This window comes from Patiria miniata, unplaced genomic scaffold (genome assembly GCF_015706575.1).
Source record: "Patiria miniata isolate m_02_andy unplaced genomic scaffold, ASM1570657v1 HiC_scaffold_6, whole genome shotgun sequence".
Taxonomy (NCBI): Eukaryota; Metazoa; Echinodermata; class Asteroidea; order Valvatida; family Asterinidae; genus Patiria; species Patiria miniata.
Genome location: NW_024037073.1, coordinates 3893226 through 3901193, shown reverse-complemented (window position 1 = coordinate 3901193; position 7968 = coordinate 3893226).

The following is a 7968-nucleotide window of genomic DNA, read 5'->3' as shown; positions in this document are numbered from 1 at the left end:
GACTTTAAGTGTTTCGGTAATATAATTACAACATTTTAAGCAGATTATGATTTGGTAACGGAAGGACGGTAACGGAAGGACAAAAGGTTTACTAAATTATAGCATGAACAAAATGTGAATTTACACTAATTATACAAGTGAAACAAATTGCTTAAATGTGTAACTGAATGTGAAATCAACAATATGCAGACCTGGCATAAATAATTATACCCAAGAAACTATTGAGATAAAGATAGAAGCCTGCTAATTAATGATAACAAAAGAAAAACGAAAACCACCCAAAACACATAATTCACGAACACAAGACAACTACAGAAATGGACTTCAAACCCATCACCTCAATCCTTAAAAGTTTAAATACACAGTTTTTGAGCACTTGAGTATATTGGTTACATGTTCACCAACAACTTTTAATAATAATACCGGTAGGTTCAGTGGTTTACCTAAAGGGTTGGGGGTGGGGGCCACCAGCCTACATGTACATTTAAGGTAAAAACATCTACCGGTAGAACTGATGGCTTCAGTTAGGTGTTGCTTTTAATTGAACTCTAAAATCAATGTTTGAAATCAAATTACAATGATTTAGAGTAGTAACAATTAATTTATAAACATCCAAACTGAAATTGTTAACTTGGGCATAATTTGTCAAAGATTGCACCTCACATGTCTTACACATGTAAATTGAATGAAAGTGCCCCAAAGTACCGGTACTTTCTGCCATCTCATTTTTGACTTAATTTGCTTCTGGAATGGCTTCACAGAATTCGTATCTTTCTCTATTGTCCATGAATGCTGATGGCAGCAACTTTATGATTTGATTTTCTGCAACAACTCCATACATGTACAAGTACTGTTACATCAGCATATATGTACATGTACATTGTACATGTTGTACATGCCTGTGCCTTCCTTTGTAATAAACACCTTGCCCTGCTTATCCCGCTTTTGTGAAGGTGGGTCACATGAATGTCCTTTCAATGCTGATTATACATGCATGTATTTGCAGTGATTTTCATTTTTCAAACAAGAGTGCAAATGTCGTAACATTTGATAAAAATACTATTTGTCCTTCCGTTACCGTCCTTCCGTTACCAATTTGGTAACGGAAGGACGTGATTTTATTAATTGTAATTAAAAAATGAGAAGTACAGCAGTGTCAGTTATAATGTCATATTGAAGGCCTACCTAAACTTGCTTTGCACAATAACTTTCAATGCATTCATACTGCAAGTTTTAAAAATAAATTAAAAATATGTATTTTTTCGGTACCGGAAGGACATTTTCGAAGGCTGAAATATTAGAAGTCACTGAAGCGAAGCAAATTACGCAAAATGTTAAAAACAAGTTTTAGTCGGTTTTTCAAGACCAATACTTTCTCATGACAGAAACTGATGGCATTAGTACATATTTTTGTGTGTGTTTTGGTAGAATACTTTCATATCACTATTAATCACATTTTTAGGATTAAAACAGGATTATTACATAATCCTATTTTTTGGTACCGAAATGTATAAAAAATAAAATTCCGACTTCAAATCTTGAAAATATAGACTTTTAGCTTTCATTTGATGCCAAATTTGTTTAAGTCACATGTATTTGAATTTTTTGGTGTCATGTCCACTTTGGTGTGGAATTGCCCACATGTAGGGCCTATGGCAGTTTTTGAGAGTACAGCTGATCATGATTAAACATACAATTCAATGTTTAAATTGTTGTTGTAATTATAAACATTGGCTTCTGACTTGTGCCCCTTGAACAAAGATATTGACTTGTTGGGAACCACCAACATATGGCTGGACAGCTCAGTTGGTAGAGCACTGGAACAGTTATCCGCTTTGAGCAACTTTTGGGTGGTAACGTCGTATAAATGTGTAACGTCACCCTGACGTAAATTCAATCTCTGTGGTACCGGCTGTTGAATGTATATCAGATTCGAACCAGCCAACCGATCCCGTAATAAGCTTGGTGGTTGAGTGGTTAGACGTTTGCTCTAGAAAGCAGAAGGTCGGGGGTTCGAGTCCCACCCAAGTGATTTTTTCCAACTTTCACTCGGGAGGTAACACACTGAGAAAACAGTGTTTATATACATGTACGTCAGTGAAGGGCAAAACCCGATCTTGATTTACCTCACCTAGACGCAAATTCAATCTATGAAATGTTGATACATTTTCTTAATACATGTAGGTCATTACCGCGGTAGAGAGACACTTTTAGCCTAATTTTCTCACACTTTGGGAGACATGTCTTCCTAATGTCTCGGCCCCTATTTAGCGGCAACATTTTACAGTTGCAAATCTATAGTTGCAAATGACAATGCACATGCATTAAGAAAGGGAGATTGGGTTGCAGTGGCCTATCACAAAACATTTCACATCAATGGCCAATAAAAGTGGTGATTTTCTAACAAATTCTGTGGCATCCATAAACACTAATGCGGGATATCTTATCATGGCACTCCTGACAATCACATTTTTCGTCCTCAGCCTAATCTGTGAAATTACTGGTATAGTCAAATACCGCCTATGATAAAATTATTGTGCTACAATACCGCTGGTTGAGGTTGTTTTCGGGAAAGTCGCCCGTTCCGTCTGGTGAGTTGGACTTTGAAAAATGGCGACATTTAGCTCGCCAGCTACTGAAGGTTGACAGCATCCCAGACAAGAAGAAGAAGAGCAGAATTATAGAGTCCCTGGTTCCACCTGCTCTTAACGTCGTCTGGGCTGTATCGGACGGGAGTTCAGCACAGGAATACCTCACCTGTCTGTCCCGCGCATATGGTTCCACCGCAGATGGAGATGAACTCTTGACCAATTTCAGATGTACATAGCAAAAGGTGGAAGAAAAGGCATCTGACTATCTACTCCGATTGCACACACTCCTAACTCAAGTCGTTGAGATGGAGGGGAAAAACCCCGACGACTCCGACAAGACACTGTGCAGTCAGTTCCAACGAGGATGCTTATACAATGATCCCCTCCTTAGCATGCTCCAACCAAGGGCGAAGAAAGACAACCCCCCTGGTATGCTACATCTTCTTCGAGAGGTGAGAGCCGCAGAGGCCTTGTTGGAAGACAAGTCTGACTGAAGGAAGGGTGAAGCCAAACCATTCAAGAAGGTAGCCACTAGGGCCAAGACTTCGCTGGCGGAGAACCAGGATGTCAAGATGGCACCCAGCCCAGCACCAAGGGACAGCAGAGAAGTAGCCGAGTTGCGGCAAGCTGTTGACCGCCTGCACTGCCAACTTGAGGGGTTTTTCAAGAGTCAGCCTAACACTCCCCTTAGGCCATCTCCTTCGGCCACAGCCCCTGCTTGGAACTTCCGGGCTATCTTCTGCTTCAACTGCAGCGAAGACAACCACCGTATGGACTCCTGCACCAAACCGAAGAATCCTGACCTGGTGCAAGAAAAAATGATGTCCCGTCTGTCCACATCTAAGAACGACCAAGGTTCGGGAAACGACAGCGGACAGCTGTAGATGCCCGAACAGCCATCCTGAACCCATCCAAGGGCCCAGTGCGTCATCCGACTGCAACGATGCAGTGTCAGGGAGTTTCTCCATCTGATGTTCCTCGAGGTGTTGTTGGTGAACAGGCCATTACCCCTGTTTTCATCGATCGACAACCCGCCCAATGCCTCCTTGACACCGGATCACAAGTCACGTGCCTAACCACTTCATACCACGCTCGCCATCTTCCGCATCGCCAGCTACAGCCCCTTTCACACCTCACGGTGATAGGCGCCACTGGTCAGCCTGTCCCATATAAGGGATACATCGAGTTAAACCTTAAGTTTCCCGCTAATTCCGCCGGGTTGTAAAGAGAAGTGACGACCCTCACCCTTGTATGTCCGAATTGTCAAGGAGCCGATGATGTACCCCCTGCTTGTCGGGACTAACACTAGTGTAGTGCGAGATATCGTTCGAGTTTGTCAGCAGAAAGGCAGCAAAGATTTCCTCCGAAAAGTTCCAGTCAATAGCGCATGGGCACATGTTTACAAACTCTCCCCCAGTTTGAAATCTGCCGGCAGTCTTGGGCCAGTCAAATCCTTAAAGATCACAGCATTAAAACCAGGCGAACAGGTTGAAATAACAACGCGAGTTAACAATTGTTCTCGGTCCAAGCTTGAAGTACTGATCGAGAAAGAGAACACATCCCAGCTCCCAGATGGCGTTGAACTGAAAACTTGCATGGTTGAGTTGCCCGCTCACCGGATGGCAAAGACAAGAGTCATCCTTATCAACAAGTCTTGCCAGAGTGTAGTGATTCCTGCCCGATGCAGTCTCGCCTCGTCGTTCAGTATTGAGGAAGAGCTGCTGCTCGATGCACAAGGACCCCCATGTCTCCGTCCTCCGCCAGTAATGAAGACATTGATTTTGACTTTGATGGTTCTCCCCTTCCCGCAGACGATGTAATTAGGCGAGTTACCGAGTTGTTACGTAACTGCTCTGACGTGTTCTCCAAAAGTGACCTAGATTGGATGCACAACTGCCGTGAAACACACCATCAACCTGTCCGATGAAACGCCATTCAGTGAGGGTTGTCGCCGTACCCCCCTGCAGATTATGCTGATGCCCGTAAACACATCAGGGAACTTCAGGAGAAGGATATCATCCACGAGTACTCAAGCCAATTCGCATCACCGATAGTGTTGGTCAGGAAAAAGAATGGCGACCTCCGGCTCTGTATTGATTACCGGATGTTGAATGGCCGCACTTTACGAGACCAATACTCCATACCGAAGATTGAAGATACCTTGCATGCGATGAATGGTCCGTACACGGACTCCACCCGAGTACGACACCGCATTGGCAATCAAGGCAAGCTCAGACGCGCTGAAACCCAGCTAAGACCTAATAATATATTATTGTATAAAATTCCTTGTTGCATTTGTTATGTTGTATTCATTGATTTTTGCTATTCTTCGTGTTGATGTTTCAGTGGTTTGACTGTACTGCACTTGTTTATATTCGTTCATGCTGAACCTATGCATGCCTGTTGGCCTTTGACTTACACACAATTTGAAGTTTGTTGACCTTGAACACTTGCAAATTCTTTTCTTTGGATTCACATGATCTGAGATTTTGGGAAATCGTCTTTCACATCCTTTGGAATTTATTGATCTTTCCAATTAACTTTTGTTGCAGTTTTTCGGTTTGTTTTACCATTGTTTAAATTGCATTGTTTAATTGTTCCGAACCTTACACCACTGAAAGGTTGCACGTATATTTTTGATTGTGGTGATTTTTATAATTGTGTCTTGACCAATCACTGTTGACATTGACGATTTATGATGTGTTGATTCAATAAAAATAGAGTGGCTTCGCAGAGGTAAGGACCAACTTATATTTTTGCTATCTGTGTGATTTTTCTTCTGAGCAAAGTTCCGTCATTTTAAAACGAACCGACATAGGTCCTCAGACAAAGCTTGAGAAAAACCTGTGACACCAATATCTACTAGCTGTTCGTTGAGCCACTCTCCACCGGCAAATCTCACGCCATCAAATTTGACGCTTCAGCACCACTGAACCAACTGATCCAAGATAAAGAGCTGATATCTGTCTTGATGGAGAAAGTGACGCCCTCGGGGTTATTCAAGAAGTTGGCCAACAAACAAGGAATTCTCTTGTCCCCAGAAATGTACGACGTCATCCACAAATTGTTGAAGACAGAGGAGGGATCCAATAATGACATGTCCTTTTTGTGAAAACTGTTTTTGAGTGAAGGTACCTCATTCATCATGGCAACACAAACAGACGGACGTACTCTACCAGCACGCCCTTATCTATTCTAGGCAGCACACACCTACAACCCTTGGCTTAACTGCTGGTCATCATGGATGAAGGTCAGGGCTTACTTGACCGGTTCCTGATTTTAATACCCGAATGTTATCGCCCAATCCCTACTGAAAGACTGAAAGCACAAGAAGAGACAGGTCAACAGAAAATTACATCTTTTGTGGATTTCATTTCTGCCGTCTATGACCTCCACATGACTACAACTTACTCAATTCAGGAATCGACAAAAAGTATGTTGAAAGACCTAGAATATGACTTTCTCAAATCGTTAAATGATGCAATCAGAAGTGGATTCCCTCCCCCCCCCCCCAAGACAAAAAAGATTGACATCATACAGAGGCTGGCACTCAGTTTGCACGTTGCCGACCACGTACCGGGGTACTGTCTAGCCATTTGACTGGCAATGAACTCAACAAACCAGCACTGGATACCAGCCGAGAGACATTGGACAAAGCTTGTCGCCTTGCTTCATACTGCAACATGCAGAAAGACATCTTACTCCAGGTGAGCCATTATTTCCACCCTCTCCTCCTCCTCCCCCCTTAGATCTTTCTACATGATGTATGTATGTGTGTGCACTCACATTTCTCTTAAGCTCTTTTGCATGAAAACCCAATAATTATAGCTTCACAAACATAGTTGTCCTAGTTGTTTAGCATCCTGCAAACACATCTTATAATCTCAATTAGCCAATAGGAATTGAGAGCGAGTCGGTGATGACATCACTGGTACTTACAAGCAGTTGTGCAAACTACCTGCTTCATTGTGTTCGTAAACTACATGTAAACACTGTACTGAAGGGTTGCACATGTTTTAATTAAATTCCAAATCGGTTTGGAATTGGTTGTCATGGCTGCTGTTACTAACATTTCGGAGCTTGAGTGTTTTGCCAATTTGCACAAATGACTTTGAAATTAAACTGAAATTTCAAAATTCAGAAAAACCATACCTTAAAGGAAAAATGAAAAGAGTGAACAAAGAACTCAAATTTCAACGAAGGTATTGTGGCGTCCGTGCCGGTCGGCCGCCAGAGGGCACCAGCGCGGTCCCACGGTGGAGCCGCGCAGTGGAGCCCCTGGTGGCCAGCCGGGGAGACCCGTTCTTCCGGGCGGCGCATGCGCAGTTGTGTTGTTGGGGCCTCGTTGTTGAGGATAATAGTTGTGTTTGGCAGTGTAATTTCCGTACGGAATAAACAGCCTAGAGCCAGCAGAAACGTGAATACCTGTGTGATAGTTCTCCTTTTGTGTGTGTGACGAATCCCAGAATCGTTCTACGTTACAGTATTTTGCTATTTTTGATGTAAACTGTGTGTGCATGTACTTTACATCTTTACTGTGACATACTGTGCATTGTACAATTACTTGAATCAAGATGGTTTTCCAACTTGAAGCATTTGTAGCATCTCCCACTGTGGAGCAGCTATGCTGTTTGACAAAAGTAGAGCTACTAGCAGTATCCAAACACTTTGAATTAGACATAGCAACGCCAATGAGAAAAGCTGAGATTAAAGCTAAGATATATAGCTGATCATTGAGTTGAAGAAGATATGGTTCCAGAGTCTTCTTTGGCATTGTTAGGTGGAGAAAAGTCAGACACTTCAAAACTTAGGCAGTTAGAGCTGGAATTTGAAGAAAAACAAACGGAACAGCAATTGAAAATAAAAGTGCTTGAGTTGAAACAAAACGAAGAAGATGAAAGAATAAGAGATGCAATCGCACAGCTCTACTAATGTCAAATCAACATCAAACAAATTTGATGTCACTCGACGTCACTCGACACATACGCCTTGTCCCTCCATTTCAAGAGAAAGAAGAAGATAAGTATTTCTTGCACTTCGAAAAACTAGCCAAAAGAATGCAATGGCCAGAAGAATCATGAGTGGTACTTGTACAAAGTGTTCTGACTGGTAAGGCCCAACAGACAGACTCTGCTCTCACTCTAGAGCAAAGTTCAAGCTATGAAATTGTGAAAAGGGAAATCCTTAAAGCTTATGAAGTAGAGCCTGAAGCTTACTGCCAAAACTTTCGGAACAGTCGGAAACAAGACACTCAAACATACAATTTGGAAGGGAAAGAGCGAATGTCCGATCGATGGTTTATTTCCCATGATATTTTTGCAATTGAAAACAAAATGTGTGCACTGCCCTGAACAGGAGACAAGATTAGAAGTACATG